The sequence below is a fragment of the Zalophus californianus genome, chromosome 9 (genome assembly GCF_009762305.2).
Source record: "Zalophus californianus isolate mZalCal1 chromosome 9, mZalCal1.pri.v2, whole genome shotgun sequence".
NCBI lineage: Eukaryota > Metazoa > Chordata > Mammalia > Carnivora > Otariidae > Zalophus > Zalophus californianus.
Window position 1 is genome coordinate 15,636,118 of NC_045603.1, and position 24,213 is coordinate 15,660,330.

At 37.5% G+C, this 24,213-nt stretch overlaps 1 long non-coding RNA gene across 1 annotated transcript; it reads left to right on the forward strand.

The window, feature by feature from the left end:
* The first annotated feature begins 846 nt into the window (after positions 1–846).
* On the forward strand, positions 847–16,805 carry LOC113921476. The gene is made up of 3 exons (XR_003519701.1): positions 847–972; positions 14,443–14,531; positions 16,670–16,805. It is a non-coding gene; the product is annotated as an uncharacterized LOC113921476 (long non-coding RNA).
* Positions 16,806–24,213: the final 7,408 nt, after the last annotated feature.

Below are 24,213 nucleotides of genomic sequence, written 5' to 3' on the forward strand. Positions count from 1 at the left end.
TGTCTTCCTCTCCCTCTGCCCCTCCCCCATGCTCGTGCTCAAGTTCTCTCACTCCCTCTCTTAAATAAATAAATAAATCTTAAAAGAATGTTTTTGTACAAATGAGGAACTACTTGGTTTATAGTGGAGTAACTTAAAACTGGAGTTAAAAGTCACTGCCAACTGATTATTAATCACAAATTAAGATAAAACATCCCTGAAACTAAGGAACTGTGGGAAAATATATTTGGATTTCAAAAACTGATTTACAGCTTTGCAGGAACATGTTTATTGCACAAATGAGCTTCCTAATGCTGTACTGTAGAGGTAAAAGCCTTTGAGAGCCTACCAGTAGCCAACAGTGGTCAAGTAGGCAAAGTAGGCAAAAGTAGGTAAAAACAGAAGGAAATTGAGCATCTTTGAACTTGGGTTGTGTTACTGATGGGATGCTCGTGAAGTGGGCATGCTATGAAGTGCTGCCCTTTAGGAGCATATATGGCTGCTCTCCTTTAGACCTAGGAAAAGGGAATGAAGATGAAAATATTTGCTTATCCATTCACCAATTAAAAGACACTTAGATTATTTCTAGTTTTGTGCTATTATAAAATGTGGGTCCAGGTTTTTGTGTAAACGTGCTTTCATTTCTCTTGAGTAAATATCTAGTTTAAGAATGATTTAAAAGGGGCTAATACTTTTATAATAACCTCTATCATGTTATGTAGAGATCAAGCAAAGATACAGGTGGATTAATTTGAGATTAATTTCACAGTCCATGCTAATGGCCCAATCTGGACATCACCCACTAGTGCTCAGAGGGCCTCATTTTGATGGACTTTCTTGTTTCCCTTTTCTTCAGTGGCAGTGGTGGCCAGGGTCTTCATTCTGCTTTAAGTGCTCCAGGCACCTTCTAAGAAGCAGTTAAAGAAGACTGCATAATACCTGGAAACCTTCCAGTTTCATTTGCAGAATTCAGCCTCACTCATAGTTCCCTGGGTGAGTATGAAACTTCATCAGACTGCCGTAGAGCTGTCTGCTTAAAGGGTCTCAACATGCCAGGTTGGTTTATTTACCAACTCTTCCAACATCAGTAGCTACTGTTGTCTTTGTTTTCCTGACGTTTCTTGACAGGGATTCAAGAAATTTTTTCCTGAAGGAGAAAAATTTTGGAGTCAAGCATTTCATATCTGGTGTCTTTGGGGTCAACCAGTTGTACTTTCATATCTTTCATAAAGTCATCTTTAATTTGTGTATTCCTAGTTAGGGACTCCATATCATCAGATTTCCCTGGCATCTCTTTCTGCTCAGCTATAGTGAATTTCAAAGAAAAATCTGCATTTGACATACCCCCAATTTTTAGCCCTGAATTCAAGTTCCTCTTTAGCATTTGTCAGTTCTTTTTCCAGTTTTACAATTCTGTCCAAGTCTCCTAACCCAGAGCTGGGACAGAGAGTCTATAATTGCTTAAAGATTCTCTTTTATTTCTTCTGTCATTGAATCTTCTTTTCTTCTTTCAGCCACTGAAGGTTTGTCTGGCTCATCTCTCCCTGTGACTTAGAATTTTCTCAAGCCCAGTGTGGTCTGCATTTTTTGCACTCTCTCTGCTAACCCCTCCATGGTCAGAAGAGACAGCACAGGCTATAATGTGTACACTGAAGGTAGTGTTCTCTCTTCCCAATAGTTCCAAAAAGGAGGGAATTCAATTATTGAAAAGAAAATAACCAATTTTTTAAAAAGATTTCATTTATTTATTTTAGAGAGAGAGAGCATGAGGGCAAAGAGGGAGGGGCAAAGGGGGAGGGAGAGGGAGAAAGAAAGCCCAATGTGAGGCTGGATCTCAGGACCCAGAGCTGAAACCAAGAGTCAGACACTTAACCAACTGAGCCACCCAATCGGCCCAGAAAACAATTTTAATAAAATTTATTGTAGGGTTGAAATAATGTGGATGCTTTCATAGACTACTTCTATATTGTGATCTTAGTGAGGAACCATTTTATTGTAGGAAATTGGTTTCTAGAAAGGGATCATTTTGTTATGAGAAAGAGAAACCCATTTGAGCTAGAGTCAGAAAAAAAGGAGGTGGAATTGGGAAGATGATTGTGTAGACATGTTATGGAAGGCAAGGACAGTAAGTGTAACCAGACCTCATGAAGGTCTATAACCATGAACTGGTAGACTCTCTATGATTGAGGAAGCTGCTCATAGATATGGAAAGATAACTTTTATTATCAGATTAGCTTCAAACCAGCTTTCCTACTAGAATTATTGGGACTCAAGTCTATATGCCTAGGGAAAACAACCTATGTACCCCAGTTTGAATCTGGTTTCTGCCCCTGGTTCTACCTTCTAGAGTAGTAGAATGCTAAGTATCCTATAGCCTGATTCTGCTGCAGGCCCTGCTCTTCCTATGGGCTGTTTGGCTTTGGTTTCTCTTTGAATAGTTTCTCTCATTAGTTGAGGGAACTTCTGTAGCCTTTGTTTCTTGTAGCCAGCAGAATCTAACCAAAACATTGGGCATTTCTTACATACCATCCATGTGTTTAGCACTAGAAGATAGGTGATATAAATCTTATCCCTAGGTAGTTCACTCTTAAGGCAAGACATAGGCACATTAAGCATTTATAAATCATTGAAGAATAATACAAATAAATGTCAAAATGGGTGGTCCTGACAATGAGGACTGAATGAATACAGAGAAGATAGATAGGGATGTGGCCTGCAGGGAGCTTCTAGGATAAGGAGGTGGGAGGTAGTTATCTTTTAATAAATGTTAAGTGCCTACTTTTATAAGGACTTGAGCTGGATACTTATAAAGAGGCAGAGTGGAATGATTACTATTTTCCACCCACATCCAGTATAGATATTAGACCCATGAAGGGAACTAGTAATAAAAACTTCACCTTGGGACAAAGTACCCAAAGTGGTAGCAGAGTTCACTTGGCAGAAGCCTTTTCAATGATAAAGAGTTAAATGGCAATTGGTGAAGATGGTCAAGGTAGAACTTTAAAAAAAATAGACAGTAGAGCAGCCTGAAGTTGAACCAAAGCGTCTTTATTGTCATCTGCAATAGTCAGGTTGAAAGAACCTCTATGTTTACCCTGAGATGAGAGACTTTCTGAGTTAACATTTTCCATGTGACCCCAGAACACAGTATGATTGTCTGGGACTTTTGTGAACTGCAGTAAGAGAGCCTCTCCCAGTTTGGCCTATGTTTGGGAACAACTTCCCATCTATGATTTAGGCAATACTGTATGCATTATAAAGGGTATGGTCTCTCTTTTACAGGTGAAGAAAAACCTGAGGATATCTAGTATCTTAAATCAAGTCCTCTGTAACCAGGGAAGATGGATTTCTCCTAACATGAAATACTAATATCAAACAACAATTTGCGAAGGCAAATGAGTTTCAGGAGAGGAAACCCTATTTTAGAGCAACTTTTGAAATCTGTCATATATACTCACATAGAATTTGAGGTAAATAACCACAAATCCTTCACCAAAGTGTGAAGGAGCCAACATTAATCTCTCCCTAGATCTAAAACTGCCAAGCTAAAATTTGTTATCACTGACTCCTTGACCTAATTTCCTTCTTTGCTTTGAGGGCACATCCTTACATGGGGTCTAATCATTTATTTGCCAAGAGATTAATTAGCTTTTCAGAGCCTCTGTGCTAGTTAATAGTCCCAAAATAGACCACTAGTCCCACAGCCCAGTGCTTCTTAGGAAGATGGATTATAGGAGTGACAAAATTTGAGCAAGATATATCTGTCAGTGCCTCTATGCTTATGAAAGATGTGACCTCCAACCCCCTCAGCTCAGTTGGTCTCTCGTGGGTTGCCTTAATTATGCCCCCCCTTCCTTCAAGATTCCTGGAGCCTTGAGTAGATGAACCTAAGTTTCAAGGTGATGTGACTAGCAATATGATATGGTGAATCAAAGTCCAGGTGCTGTAATGAGAGTTTGGTTTTAATCTTGACTTTGCTGCTTTGGTCAGGTTACTTGTTTGGGCTTCTTTTCCCTGATCTCTAAAATGTAGACTGATAGTCCTCATCTCCTAAGATTGTGATGATGAGCAAGGAACAATGTGTTAAACTGCTTACACACAGAGTAAGTGTCAGTATATAGTAGCTGTTGGTATTGTGATAGACAATTGAAAGTACAATATCTTCTGCCTTCAAGCTATTGAGGCTTGAGAGTAAATTGGATCCACTGGGGGTGTCAGAGCTTCAGGGGAGCTGAGAAACATGGATGTCTTTGACTGAATTGTTGATCAATATGGCAGAATCTAAATTTTTCACACTATACCCAAATGTGTAAAACATATAGCACTCTATTCCTATAACTTGCCTTGATGCTTCGATTCCCTTTGATGGTAGAGGAAAAAAATCACAAATTGCCAGTTATTAAAGGTAACTCAGTCTCTTTCCATAATAAAGAGTCTTTTTAGAGTCAATTTAGCCTCTTTAGGGATAAATGCTTAGTCCGTCAGGGTGGTCTTCCCCACCATTCCCCTTCCCCAGAGGCTGTGTGTTGTACATGACCTCATGGCAATGTGGAAGAGAAGTGGCCGCTCTGTGAATGGGTTCTTGGGCTCTCTACTAGGTCTTCACTGGTGTTTTAGGCTCCGTATGAATCTCATGTTTTAGTGCCTTCTCATCCTGACTTCTAAACATTGAGTCCCAGGGCTCAGGCTTCAGATATCTTAATCAAAAGTGACCCCCTAGATTGAGTAACTTCAATTATTCCTCTAGTTCTTGTATCATGACTTTAAATATTATGTATATGCCAATTACTCCTAAATTATTATCTCTAGTCTAGACCTCTCCCCTGAACTCCAGGCTTGTATGTATAAGCAATTTGTCTATTAGAAGTCTCCAGTTAAGATGTATAATAGACATTTCAGAGTTGATGTCCAAACTCTAATTCCTGTTGTTGCCCCTCAAACTTCATCTTTCATCAGTCTTTCCCAACTTAGTTAATGACAACTATATCCTTGTAGTTGCTCAGTTCAAAAACCTTGGAGTCATCTTGAGTACTCACTTTTGTTCATAGCTTACATCCAGTCTTTGGGGAATTGTTATCTGTACCTTCAAAATATATTTTGAATCTAATCATCTCTCACTATTTCCATTGCTACCCCTGTGGTCCAGATCTCCATCATTTCTCACCTGAATTATTGCAGTAGTCTCCCAACCAGTCTCCCTATTCTCATGCTTGCACCTGTATAGTCAGCTCTCAACAAAGTATTCAGAGTGATTCTTTTGCAATCTCAATTAGATTATGTCAACTTCTTGCTCAGAATCTTCCAGGGGTTTCCCATCTTATTCAGAATAAAAGCCAAAATCCTTTCACTTCCTACAAAAGCCTTGTGGAAGTTGTACTATTTCCCCCTATCTTGCACCTTGATTTCATCTTCTATTCTTGCCTCCTTAAACACTCTACTCCAGCCAGCTTGGCCCTTGCTATCTTCCAAACATATCAAGTATTCTCCTTCCTCGGGGACTTCATACTTGCTATTCCCTCTCCCAGAATGCTTGGGATTTCTGGCTTCCACCTCATTTCCTTCAAGTCTGCTCTAATGTCACTTTATTAGGGAGTTTTTCTGTGACAAACCAGTTTTGCAATGCAAAACCTGGAAGTTGCCCTCTTCTAACCTCCTTAGGAATATGTAACTAATAAATCTTTAAATCTAATATAATTTTGTAAAAAACATTCTTACAATGATATTGTAAGAAAATGATGAAATAGGGCAATAAAATTTCCCTGAGGGACAAAGAAACTTAACAGAAAAATGTTGATCCAAAGCAAAAGAAAATGATTACCCAATATCCCAGTGTGAACTTTCAGAAACTCAGTGCTTTAGTTAAATCTAAGAAGGGAAAACACATGGCAGAAGTAGACAAGCTCAGGAAAGAAATGGTCAGATAATAGGAGGTGCTAGCTAGATGATAGGAGAGGGTGAAGCATTAAGTGATAGGTATCAAAGAAGAAACAAGAGAAAAACAAACCATTACAAAAAATGAAGACTAACTTATAAGAAGCACAAGCAATATGAGGCATGACTGAAAGCACAGTTAGGGGCTCTTTCTAATAGAGATTAGAAATGAGAAAAGAAAAGATGAAACAGAATAAAAGAAAGACATAAAAAAGACTAGAGCAAATGGCAAATAATAGAAGACAGGCAAAATACTTAATTCTCCCTTAAGAAGAAAAGCAAAACAGTGGAACATAGAAATATCTATAAGCAAAATTTTAAAATATATTTTTTCTGAGAAAAAATCTTTTTGACTTATACATAATAATTTAGGAAAAATTTGCTCAATACTGGCCAACATAAAAATCATTGGACATTAAAAGATAAAGAATATAACTTCAAGAAGAAAACAGCATAAAATCCTTATGATCTTGGGTTAGACAAAGTACAACACCAAAATCACTTAGACACAACACCAAAATCATTTCCAGAGAAGATAAAATCAATAAACTAGACTTAATCAAAATTGAAAACTTTTGTACTTCATGAAATTGCACTCCATTGAAATAGAAAGACAAACCACAGAGAAAATATTTGCAAATCATATATCTGATAAAGGACTTGTATCCAGAATATAGAAAGACCTTAATAATAAAAAGACAACCCAATTAAAAAACCCAGCAAGCAAAATATTTTAATAAGCATTTCACCTACAACAGACATGTGAATGACTAAATAAATACCTGAAAAGATGTACAAAATCATTAGACATTAGGGAAATGTAAATCAAAACTATAATGAGATACCACTTCACACCCATGAAAATGGCTATTATCAAAAGATAGGCTATAACCTATGGTGATTTTACTATAGCCATAGAGAAACTAGAACCCTCAGACTTTGCTGGTGGGGGTATAAAATGGTACAACCACTTTGGAAAATAGTTTGGTGGTTTCTTAAAAAGGTAAACAAGCAATTCCACTTGTAGGTATCTGCCCAAGAGAAATAAAAGCAAATATTTTTGCCAAGACTTGTATGCAAATGTTCCTAGCAGAATTACTCACAATAGCCTAAGTGTAGAAATAATCAAAATGTTCATCAGCTAGTGAATAGATGAAATATAGTAGTCAGTTCTCATTATTCATGGACTCCACATGTGCAGACTTGCCTACTTGCTAAAACTTATTTGTAACCTCAAAATCAATAGGAATTTCCTGGCCATTCTTGGATATGCACATGTGCAGGGCAGCAGAAACATTGAGTCACCCAACAAACACATCCCCAGCTGAGGTCAGACAAGGCGACACTCTGCTTTCTTGTTTCAGCTCTGTTCCTGTACACAGTTGTCCTTTTGCAGGCTATTTAGTGCCATGTTTTTCACTTTTTTTTTTTTTTTTTTGGTGCTTTTGTTGGTGATTTTGTTTAAAAAAGCATCCAGGCCTAGGGCTGAAGTGCTAGCTAGTATTCCTAAGCACAAGAAAGTTGTGATGTGCCTTGTGGAAAAAAATACATGTGTTAGAGAAGCTTCATTCAGGCATGAGTTATAGTGCTGTTTGCCATGAGTTCGATGTTAATGAATCAACACTAAATAGTAAATATGGTGTCTTTAGACAGAAACACACAAAAAACAAGTTTATATATTATTAGTTGATGAAAATGATGTGTTGCAGGAACCTAACCTTGCATTTCCCCTACAGCCAGTAATTCAGTATTCACTAAATTCAGTGTTTGAAGCAATTTTATAGAACATAAGTACCAGGAATAATGAGAATAGACTGTGTATCCATACAATAGAATACTGTTCAGCAGTTAAAACGGACCAAACCACTGATAGATGCAACAACATACATGAACCTCAAAAACATGCTGTGTATATAGGAGAAATGAGAAATTGAGACCCAAAGGAACGTGCCAGTTCATAAATATACAATTAGAAAATTTTATTATTGAGTGAAAAAATACCAGAATGCATACAAGTTACTCACAAGTGTACTCACTACGAAGCTACAGTTGTTATACATCATCCTACTTTTAATAGAAGCAATTTTTCAATTTGTGTTACTAGGTACATTGAGCTTACTCTGACATCATCTTTTTCATAATTCTTTATCAGACTTACTCTGAAGTCCTGATTTTCATAATTTATCAGGCTTACTTTCATATTCTGTTCTTCATAATTTTTATCAGTACCTCCTATGGTTGCCTCTGCCAGTGCATCTAGTACATATGATTAGTTACACACTTCAACATTCCTCAGTAACATTTCCCACTTGTAAAAGAATCCAGATGCAAAAGACTACATATTGCATGATCTCATTTATGTGACATTTACAGAAAAGGCAAATCCCTTTTAATTTTTTTTATTTTTTCAAAGATTTTATTTTTAAGTAATCTCTACACTCAACATTGGGCTCAAACTCACAACCCTGAGATCAAGAGTCACACGCTCTATTGACTGATCCATCCAGGCACCCTGGCAAATCCTTTTCTAAAATTGAGATGTAAATGACATGTACTGTTGTATTAGTTTTAGGTGTACAACATGTTTCAATAGATGTATATTGTGAAGTGATTACTACAATAAGTTTAGTTAACATCCATCACCACACATAGTTACATTTTTTTCTTGTGAGAACTTTTAAGATCCACTGTCTTAGCAACTTTCCAGTATACAATATTGTTAACCCTGGTCACCATGCTGTACATTACATCACAGGACTTACTTATAACTGGAAGTTTGTACCTTTTGACCACCTTCACACATTTCGCCTGCCCCCTCACCCCCACTTCTGGCAACCACTGATCTGTTGTTCTTTATATCTATGAGTGGCTTTTTGTAAAATGTTTGTTTCTTTAGATTTCACATATAAATGAAATCATATGGTATTTGTCTTTTTCTTTATGACTTATTTCACTTAACCATAATGCCCTCAAGTTCCATCCACATTGTTCCAAATGACAGAATTTCCCTTTTTGTGGGTGAATAGTATTCCATTACATATGTATACCACATTTTCTTTTTTCTTAAGATTTTATTTATTTATTTGAGAGAGAGAGCACAAGCAGGGGGAGCGGCAGGCAGAGCGAGAAGCAGGCTCCCCGCTGAGCAAGGAGCCTGATGTGGGACTCGATCCCAGAACCCTGGGATCATGACCTGAGCCGAAGGCAGATGCTTAACCAACTGAGCCCCCCAGGTGTCCCCGTATACCACATTTTCTTTATCCACTGATGGACACTTAGGTTGTTTCCATGTCTTGGCTATTGTAAATAATGCTATACTGAATATATGGGAGTGAATATATCTTTTTGAGATAGTGATTTTGTTTTCTTTTATAAATATCCATCGTGGGGTTGCTGAATCACATGGTAGTTCTATTAATTTTTTGAAGAACTTCTATACTCTTTTCCACAGTGGCTGTACCAATTTATATTCCCACTAACAGTGCCCAGGGGCTCCTTTTTTCCCCACATCGTTGCCAACACTTGTTAGTTCTTGTTTTTTGAGAGTAGCCATTCTAACAGGTATGAGGTGATTATCTCATTGTGGTTTTGATTTGCATTTCCCTGATGATTAGTGATATCGAGCATCTTTTCAGATACCTGTTGGCCATCTGTATGCCTTTTTTGGAAAAATGTCTCTTCAGATTCTCTGCCCATTTAAAAAACCAGGTTGTGCCTTTCTGCCCGTGGACACCGCCAAGTAAGCATCGTTAAAGTCTCCCCTCCCACCACTGTCATGTCTAAGTCAGAGTCTCCGAAAGACCCTGAACAGCTGTGGAAGCTCTTCCTTGAGGTTTGAGCTCTGAAACAACCAATGAGAATCCAAGGAGCCATTATGAGCAAGGGGAACACTTATGGACTGTGTGGTCATGACAGGTCCAAAGAGGCTTTGGGTTTGTCATGTATGCCACTGTGGAGGAGTGGATGCAGCCACAAATGCAAGGCCACACAAGGTGGATGGAAAAATTGTGGAACCAAAGAGGGCTGTCTCGAGAGAAGATTCTCAAAGGCCTGTGCCCACTTAACTGTGAAAAAGATTTTTGTCTGTGGTATTAAAGAAGACACAGAAGAACATCATCTAAGATTATTTTGAACAGTATGGGACAATTGAAATGATTGAAATCATGACTGACAGATGCAGTGGCAACAACAGAGGCTTTGCTTTTGTAACATTTGATGACCATGACTCTGCAGACAAATTGTCATTCAGAAATCCCACACTGTGAGTGGCCACAACTGTGAAGTAAGGAGAGCCTTGTCTAAGCAAGAGGTGGTGAATGCTTCATCCAGCCAAAGAGGTCGAAGTGGTTCTGGAAACTTTGGTGGTGGCCGTGGAGGTGGTTTTGGTGGGAATGACACTTTGGTCATGGAGGAAACTTCAGTGGCAAGGAGACTTTGGTGGCAGTCGTGGTGGTGGATATGGTGGCAGTGGGGATGGCTAGAACAGATTTGGTAATGTTGGAAGCAACTCTGGAGGTGGTGGAATATCATTATTTTGGCAGTTACAACAGTCAGTCTTCAAATTTTGGACCCATGAGAGGAGGAAATTTTGGAGGCAGAAGCTCTGGCCCCTATGGTGGTGGAGGCCAATACTTGGCCAAACCGTGAAACCAAGGTGGCTACGGCGGTTCCAGCAACAGCAGTAGCTATGGCAGTGGCAGGAGATTTTCACTGCTGCCAGGAAACAAAGCTCAGCCGGAGAGGAGAGCCAGACAAGTGACAGGGAAGCTACAGGCTGCAACAGATTTGTGAACTCAAGCAGGGTGGTGGCAGGGCTGAGCTGCTACAAAGAAGACATGTTTTAGACGACGCTCGTGTGTATGGGCAAAAACCTCAAGGTCTGTATTTGTGACTAATTATATAACATGTTACTTTAGTTTCTGTTCTATGGAAGGTGTAAAGCATTCCAACAAAGGGTTTTAATGTAGATTTTTTTTTGCACCCATGCTGCTGATTGCTAAATGTAATAGTCTGATCATGATGCTGATATATAAATATGTCTTTAAAAAAAATTTAAAAATTGATTGTTTTTCTACTGAGTTGTATGAATTCTTTATACTTTTTAATATTAGCCCCTTATCAGACATATGATTTGTAAACATTTTCTTCCAGTCGATAGGTTGCCTTTTCATTTTGTTGGTGGTTTCCTTTGCTGTACAGAAACTTTTTGGTTTTATGTAGTCCCGCTTGCTTATTTTTGCTTTTGTTGCCTTTGCTTTTGGTGTCAAACCCAATAAATTATTGCCAAAAGCAATGTCTAGGAGCTTACTACCAAGTTTTCTTCTAGAAGTTTTATGGTTTCAGGTCTTATGTTTGAGTCTTGATCCATTTTGAGTTAATTTTTGTGTATGGTGTAAGATAGTGTTTTTATTCTTTTGCAAATGGCTGTCCAGTTTTCTCAACACCATGTATTAAAGAGACTATCCTTTCTTCATTATATATTTTTGGCTTCTTTGTTGTAAATTAATTGACCATATATGCATGGATTTATTTCTCGGCTTTATTCTTTTCTACTGATCTATGTGTCTGTTTTTATACCAATACCATACTATTTTGATTACTGTTGCTTTGTAACATAATTTGAAGTCAGGAGATGTGATGCCTCCAGCTTTGTTCTTTTTTTTCTCAAGATTACTCTGGCTATTCAGAGTCTTCTGTGGTTCCATGCAAATTTTATAATTGTTTGTTCTATTTCTGTGAAAAATACCATTGGAATTTTGATAAGGACTGCACTGAATCTGTAGATTGCTTTGGGTGGTATGGACATTTTAACAATATTAATTCTTCCCCAAAAACCCAATGTTAATTCTTCCAGTTCATGAGCATGGAATATCTTTCCACTTATTTGCATCTTTTTCAATTTCTTTCACCAGTGTCTTATAGTTTTCAGTGTATAAGTGTTTCACCTCCTTGGTTAAATTTATTCCTAGATATTTTATTTTATTTTATTTATCTTAATAATTTGGGGGGCGGCGCCTGGGTGGCTCAGTTGTTGAGTGTCTGCCTTCGGCTCAGGTCATGATCTCAGGGTCCTGGGATCGAGCCCCGTGTTAGGCTCTCTGCTCAGCGGGTAGTCTGCTTCTCCCTCTCCCACTCCCTCTGCTTTGTGTTCCCTCTCTCACTATCTTTCTCTGTGTCAAATAAATCAATATCTTTTAAAAAATAAAATAAAATTTTTAAAAATTTTTCTTAATAATTTCTACACCCAACGTGGGGCTTGAACTCATGACCCCAAGATTAAGAGTCATATGCTCTCCTGACTGAGCCAGCCAGATGCCCCTTTTCCTAGGTATTTTAATCATTATGGTTCAATTGTAAATGGAATTGTTTTCTTAATTTCTCTTCATGATAGTTCATTATTCATGTATAGAAATGCAACTGATTTTTGTGTATTGATTTTGTATCCTGCAACTTTACGTATTTATTATTTCTAACTTTTTTGATGGAATCTTTAGGTTTTTCCATATATAATATGTTATCTACAAATAGAAATAGTTTTACTTCTTCCTTTCTGATTTGAGTGCCTTATATATTTTTTTTCTTTCCTAACTCATCTGGTTAGGACTTCAGTACTATGTTGAATAAGATAAAAGGCAAATCTTATAAGGATAGAAAGTAGATAGAAAGTAGAAAGTTAAGGTGGTTGCCTGGGACTGGGAGTTGTGAATAGGAATCAACTGCAAATGGGCAAGAGGGATCTTTTTGGGGTGATAAAAGTGTTCTAATAATGGATTGTGGTAATTTGCAAATCTATGTAAATTTGTCAAAAATTATTATATTGTACACTTGAAATGAGCAAATATTATGGTATGTAAATTATTCCAGAGAGAGAAATAAGGAATTATTTAGCCAGCCAGGTAAAAACATCAAGTCACTTTTAAGGGAAAGAAAATTAGGTTCTCCTCAGAAACATATGACTTCTCACAGAAACATTGAACACCAGAAGACAATGGGACAATACCTACAAAACACACAATGAAAGAAAGTGTAGCCAAAATTATTGAATTGAACCAGTCTTTTTCCCATCTCCCATGATCTTCTGCAATGTGACCTTGCCACTCTCCCATTAAGAAGTAGAGTCTAGGGCGCCTGGGTGGCTCAGTTGGTTAAGCGACTGCCTTTGGCTCAGGTCATGATCCTGGAGTCCCAGGATCGAGTCCCACATCGGGCTCCCTGCTTGGCGGGGAGTCTGCTTCTCCCTCTGACCCTCTTCCCTCTCGTGCTTTCTATCTCTCATTCTCTCTCTCTGAAATAAACAAATAAAATTTAAAAAAATTTAAAAAAAAAGAAGTAGAGTCTAATTTTTCTCCCTTGGAATCTGGGTGGGCCTTAGGGACTCTCTTGTAACCAAGAGAATGCAGTGGAAGTGATGTTGGTGACTTCCAAGTCTAGGTTAAAAGAAGTCTTGCAGCTTCTGTGTATGTCCCTTGTAATACTCCCTCCCTAGAATCTCTCTCAGGATGCTCCCTTTAACCCAGGTACCAGGCCATGAGAAGCCAAACCACATGGAGAGCCACATGAGGATGCTCTGGTTGACTGCCCCAGCTGAGCCCAGGTTTCAAATCATCCCAGCCCAGGTACCAAACTGAGTAAAGAAGACTCCAGATGATTCCAGCCCCCAGCTGTTTCAGTGCCCCCCCAGAAGTTATAGTCTTTTCCCCAGCTGAGACCCCAAACCTCATAGAACACAGATGATTCATCTGTGCTGCACCTCATGCAAATCCTGACCCACAGAATCTGTGAACATGTAACATGGTTTTGTTTCCCACCACTAGCTGGGGGTGTTTTGTTAAGCCACAAGAGATAACCAGAACAGCAGGAGTATGACAGAGGTGATATGGTGTTCTTTGCATTTCGAACAGTCATTTGGCTCATGATTTCAATCTGTCTCATAACTTATGATGTTCATTTTGATCACTTGTCTAGGTGGTATCTACTATAACATTACTCTTCCCTTTGTAATTAGTATTTTGTGCAGAGGTATTGTGAGACTAAATATTCCCATTCCTCATCAAACATTCAATTAATTGGTTTACTTAAATCAATATGGACTCATGGATTTCTCTTTTATTCAATAGGTTATCATTATTTATTTTGATGCTCAGATTGGCCTAGGTTTGGCTAGCAGGAGCCCGTTTTAAGTTGCCTCCCATGCCCTTTTGACATGTGCCCATAACTCTTGAGCAGTTTCTTTTTTTTATTATTGTTATGTTAATCACCATACATTACATCATTAGTTTGTGATGTAGTGTTCCATGATTCATTGTTTGTGCATAACACCCAGTGCTCCATGCAGAACATGCCCTCCTTAATACCCATCACCAGGCTAACCCATCCCCCCACCCCCCTCCCCTCTAGAACCCTCAGTTTGTTTTTCAGAGTCTGTCATCTCTCATGGTTCGTCTCCCCCTCTGATTTACCCCCCTTCATTCTTCCCCTCCTGCTATCTTCTTCTTTTTTTTCTCTTAACATATATCGCATTATTTGTTTCAGAGGTACAGATCTGTGATTCCACAGTTTTGCACAATTCACAGTGTCTCGAGCAGTTTCTAACTTCCTATACAAGATGTTCCAACTTTACGGTATGTGGAAACCAAGATCTGGCACTGGGTAGGCTCATTGCTGTTAAGTTGTACAAACACACATTTATTGATATCTTAATAAAATCTATATTTCCATATGTCTCTCTATTGACAACCATAAGTTTACACCAATACCTCTGATTTGAAATTAATGCCATAAGATTCATTTTTGCCTTCTCCCTTTCCATATTTATTTGTCCTTTCTCTGACGAGACACTTGGTTCCCATTACCTTTAACGTATTTACCTAATTGGTTAATCGCACTCTATGTAATCATTCTCTCATCGCCCCCATGGCCCCATCTTCCTCTTCCACTTGGGCTTCTGTTCCACAGCAGCGGCCACCCTCCTACATTAACATCTTCTTCACTCCACATGGGCTGTAAAATCCCATACTGCTCCCACCCCACGTGAACATCTTCCCCCAAACCTGTGTCCTTACCCTGCTGTGGAAGCCCACCCTGGCATCTAGTGGTCTTGGACTGAATTGTCACAAGGGGAAGAGAAAGAAAAAAAGAAAGGGGGGAACTTACCTAACTTTCTTAAAGTTATGAAAATACATTTTTAAAAAGTTTTTAAGTATAATGCACAAGAGCAAACAAGCTTATCTTTAAGAAATCAAGTATCACATCCATAGTCAATTACAACTACATCTTAGAGCAACATTTGTCTTTGTTTACAAATACAGCAGTGGGCGATAAAACCTAACATCTCAAACAGATTGCTTACTGTTTATAATACAAAGACATGGCTATGTCTCAATTCGTATTTTTGGCATTTTAACTTAAATGCATAGAGAATCACATACATTAAATTTGTCATTTAAAAAGTTAATTAAATCACAATTTTAAGAAAAATCAAAGACTGTAGAATTCAAGGTCACTTGTAAGAAACTGATTTTTTCAGAAGTCTTTGTCACTGAAACTATATAAGTATACAAAGTAATGAGATGTTTCTTTCCCTTTTTTTCCTGGAGGAAGGCACTGTCACTGCCTGTCACTGAAGAGCAGATACTGATTTGTTGCCAGTAAACTTGATGCAACAATATTACATATTGCATCTAAAGGCAGAATTGATAGCTTATCCCAATATAGGACAACCATGATTTACATTATGTATTGGCCTGGATTTTTTTTTAATGTAGTTTCCATAAATAGTAGGTTTTAATGCTGTATGACCTATTTGGCTAAAAACAATACAAATCAGGTAGAACTCAAAAAGAGTTTACTAACTCAAAAAAAGTTCACTAATCAAAGCTCAAGAATAAAAATAAACACTGGCTAATGAACTCACTACCTGACAACAGTTACTGGCAATTTCAGTTACTGATAAATACTCCAAAACATAACCTCAAAAGGACCACATTTATTTTTCTATACATACAGCAATCATTTATTTAAATTATGGCAATGTGATTGTTTTCAAAAGTACGTTTAGGGAAATAGCGATTATAGAAAAATAGTTGAATTAATTTGCCAGTGAAGTTGCAAATTCTAACAATAATCCACATCATCTTAGATTTTAAGTATGTGGTTTCATAAAGTAAACAAATTCTCTCAAAGAGCAATTCAATATAATTAATTAAAATAATTGCTTTAAGTTTCCATGAAAACCAAATAAGTATCACATATGAATGATTTATATTTACATTTTTGGAATCTGGCCAGCGTTGAAGAGGTTGACCAGGTTTTTTATTGCTCACAGCAGAGGCTTGGGCAGTGGAATGTTCAGGTAGGGCACTTACCCTCAAAAATTCATCAGATGGGATGCCTGGGTGGCTCAGTCGGTTAAGTGTCTGCCTTCAGCTCAGGCATGATCCCAGGGTCCTAGGATCGAGCCCCGTGTCCGGCTCCCTGCTCAGCGGAGAGTCTGCTTCTCCCTCTCCCTCTCTTTGCATGTGCTCTCTCTCTCTCAAATAAATGAATAAAATCTTTAAAAAAAAATTCATCAGGCATTTTCCTAACAAGAGTTTAATTCCTTGTCTCACTTGAGGGTGTGCCTGGTTTCCAAGGAGTTGGGTATGAAAAGGGGAGGAAAAAATGTAATTTTACAGTGATCAAGGTTAACATCATCAAAAATAAGTCCCGTACCCTTAATATGATGTGATGAGAATGACACTCTACTTCTGTGATCTTCCAGCAGTCCCAACCCCTAGTCTACAATGAGAAAAACACCAGACAAACCCCAACAGAGGATATTCCTCACAACACATGAGCAGTAGTTCTGGGATCAAGGTTATCAAAAACAAGGAGAGGCTGAGAAAATGTCAGTCTGGAGGTACCTAAAGCAGCACAACAAGTAAGTGTAATGTGGTATCCTGGATGAGATCCTGGAACAGAAGAAGAAACATCAGAAGAAATCTAATAAAACCCAAACAGAGTGTGAAGTTTAGTTAATAGCACTGTATCAATGTTGGTTCCTTGGTTTTGACGAAAATACTATGGTAATATAAGATGGTAACAGCAAGAAAAACTGCATGAGGGTTATACAAGAATGCTTTCTGCTATCTTTGCAACTTTTCTGCAAACCTAAAACTTCTAAAATTAAACAGTTATGGGGAAAAATTAAATGATCAAATATTAGGAAAAAGGTGAGGGTGAATTTCTCTACTGGGGAGTGGGACACATTTACTAACTGCCTAGTGTCTAACTTAGACACACTAATGAAAAGGCTGATAAATCTGACAAGGTTTTAGAAAACTTTTGTGTATTAGTTTGCTAGAGCTGCCATAACAGACTTCAACTTGGTGGTTTAAACAACAGAAACTTCTCACAATTATGCACGCTAGAGGTATGAGATCAGCTGTCAGCAAGGTTGGCTTCTTCTGAGGTCTTCCTAGTTTCTGGATTACCATCTTCTGTCTTCACATGGTCTTCCCCAGTGTCTGTGTTCTAATCTCCTTATAAGGACATCAGTCATAATGAATTAGAGCCCATCAATATGACCTCATTTTACCTTAATAACCTCTTTAAAGGACCTATCTCCAGATACAGTCTGGATACACATTCTGAGTTACTTGGGGTTAGGACCTAATATTGGAATTTGGGAGGAAAACAATTCAGCCGATAACAAATTGCATGACAAAAGCCGTGGTAAGTAAAAACAAAGATGGCAAACTGAGAAAAATGCTTGCAACTGATATCACAAAGGGTTAATGTCCTTAATATATAAAGAATTTAAGTAGAAAAGATAAAGACCAAAAATCATATTAAAAAATGAACAAGAGATATTAAATAGATTCTTCACAGAAAAAATACAAAGACATTTGAAAATATCTCTACCTGGCTCATGATAAAATCTCATTTTCCACCTACCAGATTGGCAAAAATCCATGAGTTTGACAATTAGATTATATTAGTAGGCACTTTCATACATTGCCACTAAGAATGCAAAAATGGCACAAGCCTCATGGTGGAGAATTTAGCAATATCAACAAAATTACATATGCAAGTGCCCTTTGACCCAGAAATCTAACTTCTAGGAAATTTTAGTTGTGATGGTGACATTGTGGCTATGTTTTTAAAAAAAGAAGTCCTTGGGGTGCCTGGGCGGCTCAGTCGGTTAAGCATCTGGCTTCGGCTCAGTTCATGATCTCAGGGTCCTGGGACTGAGCCCCTCATGCCATGGTGGGCTTCCTGCTCAGCAGGGAGTCTGCTTCTCTCTATCCCTCTGCCCCTCTCCCTTTGCCCCTACCCCTGCTCATGCTCTCTCTAATACATAAATAAAATCTTTAAAATAAATAAAGATAAAAAAGTTCTTAATCATTTCTCATATATATGTGTATCAAATCATCACATTGTACACCTTTAAACTTATACAATGTTATATGATAATTATATCTCAAAGCTGGGAAAAAAGAGTCCTTATAATTTAGTACCTACTGTAATATTTTATGAATTAAATAATATATATAATGTCTTGGTATTTGCCTAAAAGTAATCTGTGGGTGGGGGAGTAAAGATGAGTATAGATGATACAAGACTGGCCTTTAGTTAATAATAGTTAAACCTGGATGATGTGTACGTAAAGGGATTTTTAATTTTTTATAACCATTTTATTTAATTAAAAAAAACTTGAAGCCAACTTAAAATGATTCTCACTGGTAAAGATAGGATAATTTGAACAGTAAACAGATTATAACTTCATATTTTCATTTAACCTGATTCCAATAAAAATAGCAACCATTTTTAAAAATCTAGGCAAGTTAAATCTGAAGTTAATATAAAAAATAAGCAATAGTTGCCAATAAAACTCTGAAAAATAAAACAATGAGAAGAAATTAATCCTACCAAATATTACACATGCTATGAGGTATCAGTGATGAAAACAGTGTGTGCATTAATGGACAACAAACCAATGGAAAATAATGGAAAATTCAGAAGATCCAAATATGTATGGGAGTTTTCTGTATGATAGAGTTGGCATCTCCATTTTGTGGAGTAAAAATGCTTTAGTAAAGTAAATAGTGTTATGACAACTGGGTGATCATTGGGGGGGGGAATGGATCCTTTCTTCACAAAAGTACTAGAGGAAAATGAGATTTTTTATCACCTTGGATTTAAGAAGGTTTTTCTGTGACTCAAAATTCAGATGCCATTTAAAATTTGATAAATATGGCTATATAAAAATCTAAAACCTCTTCAAGTAAAAGAAACCATAGTCAAGGATAAATAGTAAACTGGGAAAAATATTTGCAATCCATATTATAGACAGAAGGAGTTAATCACTCTACTTATCAACTCACTATGTAAAGAGCTGCTAGAAATTAAGATGAAATGAAACATCAACACAATAGGAATAGGAAAAAATGGGCAAAATATAAGAACAGAGTTCCAAAAGAAAGACACAAGGAAGGAAGAAGACAAAAATGCCTCTTATACATGAAACAATGTTGACCTTCACTCCTCATTCATACTAAGAGAAATGCAAATGTAAACTATACTAAGATACTTTCTGCTCTATCAGACTAGCAAAGATCCAATTGTTCAACAATACCTTCTCTTAGAGAGGTTTGTGGAAATATATACTGTCTTGCCCTCTACTGATAGAATGTCAAAAGATAAACTCTTCTAAAGGGCAATTTGGCAATATCTAACACAAATCAGCAATACCAGTTTTGGGAATTTATCCTTAAGATCCACTTGCAAATGTATGGAATGATGAATGTACAAGGTTATTCATTACAACATTATTTCAATAGGGAAATAATTAAACTATGGTACATCCCACACAATGGAATACTAAGAAGTTGTTAAAAAAATAAAAAAGAATGAGCAAATGAACTTGTTTGGAAAGATTTCTAAGATGTACCACTAGGGTTTTTTTTTTTTTAATTGTTTTTGTTTTATTAGATTTAATGTTGGCTTTAGACTTACAGAGTTAGTTATATAGGATTTAAACTTTCTTTAGAGTTCTTGATTAGTATACTACATCAAATTTGCAGCTACAAGCTAACATAAAGAAAGAAGGAGAAAAGTTAGAAGACCACTGATTTATAGTTAAGTTAAAGAACAAGATAGCCAGAAATCATAAAGCTCTAACAAGCAGATGTGTTCAGTGGAGGAGTTTTTATTTTATTTTATTTTATTTTATTATTTTTATTTTATTTTATTTTATTTTATTTTATTTTATTTTATTTTATTTTATTTTATTTTATTTTATTTTATTTTATTTTATTTTTAGTAAAGCCATAGAAGTTTATTAAGTGAAGATACAGAAAAAGCTCTCAACAGTGAGAGGGGTCCTGACAGGGTTGCCAGTGGGGGCCTTTAGGGTTGGTCTTTTATTGAAAACTAACCAGGGAACTTAAGTCCTTTTAACATCTCTATTGATAACACCTTCAAAGGCTTACTTACTTTTTAGGGTCTGGTTATTCTTTGTTGTTCGCAGGCGATTATCATATAGACACCCATCCCACATGCCTAGGGCAGGGTGGTTGGAGGAGTTTTTATATTATTCATATAGCTGGGCCTCTTTTTGTTTTGTTGTTAACAGTACATGCTTTTAGATGATATTCACAGAAGCATGAATATACTAAATTTTCTTGTCATTTTATCTAAGAGGCAAAATTGGATGTCACCAATTCATTGACTCAGAATTAAATATTTCCTGATCATTCATCATAAGACCATAGATACTGTTCTCCTGTTCTCAAACATGATTTGGATTCTTTGTTGGCTAAATTGGTTGATTGGTGGAAACATCTTTCTGGTAGCGGTTCTGGTCTTTGACATAATCTTCTGGGTGTTATTTTTGTGTTCAGGGGGTGATCTTTGGAGGACTGTTGTCAGTGCTACTTTCATCTAACCTTAGGTGTGGACATGGCTGATTTCTACATGTGAACTTTGCTTGCTGTTCTGTGTCCTTTTCCTCGCTCATGGACAATGTTTCTCAAATCAACAGTCCAGGGAAATGTGGAAGGTCCTTGCTCGGTGGGGTCTACCATTGCCATTGCTCCATTTGAAAATAGGTAGCTCATCTTTCACCATGACAAGATCATCCATATGGACCATTGCCGAGGCTTTTTTTTTTTAAGATTTTATTTATTTGTCAGAGAGAGAGTGCGCACAAGCAGGGGGAGTGGCAGGCAGAGGGAGAGGCAGGCTTCCTGCTGAGCAGGGAGCCCAGTGTGGGACTCGATCCCAGGACCCTGGGATCATGACCTGAACCGAAGGCAAACGCCCAACCAACTAAGCCACCCACCCAACTAAGACACCCAGGCGCCCCTCATTGCCGAGGCTCTTAAGGTGGGTACACAACCATTCCTGTTAAGGTCTTGCTGCCCCTGAGGCTTATATCTGAAGGAGCTTGGGTTCCTGCACCTCCCATGGAACTGAAGACCCCCAGCTTCATAGTGATTCCAGAATAATCTGTTATGTGAAAAGCAAAATGCAGAAGGGTGAATATATTGTAGTATCTTTTATAAAACAAAGGAGTTGAAAATAGGAACATACACTTGTATTTTCATAATGAAATGCTAGAATGATATAAAAGAAACTCGTAAGTGATGGGGTCAAAGTGGGTAGACAGGAGCAAAGGCAGAACAAGACCTCAGTGTGTACCATTTGGTATAATTTTCACTTCTGAACCATGCAACTGAATTATCCATTTAAAAGAATTAAAAAACTCAGGGCACCTGGATGGTGCATTCGGTTAAGCATCTGCTTTTGACTCAGGTCATGATCTCAGGGTCCTGGGATTGAGCCCCGCAATTGGCTCTCTGCTCAGCAGGGAGTCTGCTTCTCACTCTCCCTCTGTGCTGTCAAATAAATAAATAAAATCTTAAAAAAAAAAGAATTCAAAAACTAAAATGTAGCATATTTACCCAATTGAATCTACATAGCAGTTAAAATAATTAACTAGATCTGTACATATGAACAAGTGGAGACTTCAAAAGCAAGTTGAAGAAAGCAACTTGCAAAAAGATACAAACAATGGGATATCATTTATGTAAAAAATCTTAAACGTATCCAAAACATTCTATATATTGCTGTATTTATGTATTTATATGGGAAATATAGAAATTCATGCACCCAAAAGATCACACAAAATTCTTGGTGAGGCTATCCCTGGAAAGAAAGGGAAGAAGTTGAAATTGAAGAAGAAAACAAAGGGAAGGTATTAGCAAATGTTAATTGTTTTACAAAATATCAGTGAATCAATTCTCTAGAGATATGCTGAATGTTTTTGAGCAAGGTAATAGTATTGTTTGAACCGTCCTTGGGAAGACTGATTTTATAGCCCACTATTAGATAAAGTGAGGATAAACTTTATGAGAGACCATTTAGGAAGCTAATATCAATAATTTAGATGAGAATCAGTTGCATATCTATACACCAACAACAAGACAGAAGAAAGAGAAATTAAGGAGTCGATCCCATTTACAATTGCACCCAAAACCATAAGATACCTGGGAATAAATCTAACCAAAGAGGCAAAGAATCTGTACTCAGAAAACTATAAAATACTCATGAAAGAAATTGAGGAAGACACAAAGAAATGGAAAAACGTTCCATGCTCATGGACTGGGAGAACAAATTTTGTGAAAATGGCTATGCTATCTAGAGCAATCTACACATTCAATGCAATCCCTATCAAAATACCACCAACTTTTTTCAAAGAAATGGAACAAATAATCCTAAAATTTGTATGGAACCAGAAAAGACCCTGAATAGCCAGAGGAATGTTGAAAAAGAAAAGCAAAGCTGGTGGCATCACAATTCCAGACTTCAAGGCTCTATTACAAAGCTGTAATCATCAAGACAGTACAGTACTGGCACAAAAACAGACACATAGATCAATGGAACAGAATAGAGAGCCCAGAAATGGACCCTCAACTCTATGGTCAACTAATCTTCGACAAAGCAGGAAAGAATGTCCAATGGCAAAAAGACAGTCTCTTCAACAGATGGTGCTGGGAAAATTGGACAACCACATGCAGAAGAATGAAACTGGACCATTTCCTTACACCACACACAAAAATAGACTCAAAATAGATGAAAGACCTAAATGTGAGACAGAAATCCATCAAAATCCTTGAGGAGAACCCAGGCAGCAACCTCTTTGACCTCAACCACAGCAACTTCTTTTCTTCCTAGATACATTGCCAAAGGCAAGGGAAGCAAGGGCAAAAATGAACTATTGGGACTTCATCAAGATAAAAACCTTTTACACAGCAAAGGAAACAGTCAACAAAACCAAAAGATAACTGACAGAATGGGAGAAAATATTTGCAAATGACATATCAGATAAAGGGCTAGTGTCCAAAATCTATAAAGAATTTCTCAAAGTCAACACCCAGAGAACAAATAATCCAATCAAGAAATGGCAGAAGACATGAACAGACATTTCTGCACAGAAGATATCCAAATGGCCAACAGACACATGAAAAAGTGCTCAACATCACTCGGCATCAGGGAAATACAAACCAAAACCTCAGTGAGATACCACCTCACACCAGTCAGAATGGCTAAAATTAGTAAGTCAGGAAACGACAGATGTTGGCAAGGATGCAGAGAAAGGGGAACCCTCCTACACTGTTGGTGGAAATGCAAGCTGGTATAGCCACTCTGGAAAACAGTATGGAGGTTCCTCAAAAAGTTGAAAATAGAGATACCGTACAATCCAGCAATTGCACTACTGGGTGTTTACCCCAAGGATACAAATGTGGTGATCTGAAGGGGCACCTGCACCCCAATGTTTATAGCAGCAATGTCCACAATAGCCAAACTGTGGAAAGAGCCTAGATGTCCATCAACAGAGGAATGGATAAAGAAGATGTAGTATATATATATACATATATATATATATACATATATATATATACACACACAATGGAATATTATACAGCCATCAAAAAATGAAATCTTGCCATTTGCAATGACATGGATAGAACTAGAGTGTATTATTCTAAGTGAAATAAGTCAATTAGAGAAAGACAAGTATCATATGATCTCACTGATATGAGGAATTTGAGAAACAAGACAGAGGATCATAGGGGAAGGCAGGGGAAAATGAAACAAGATGAAACCAGAGAGGGAGACAAACCATAAGAGACTCTTAATCTCAGGAAACAAACTGAGGGTTGCTGGAGTGGTGGGAGGTGGGAGGGATGGGGTGGCAGGGTGATGGACATTGGGGAGGGTATGTGCTATGGTGAGCACTGTGAATTGTGTAAGACTGAT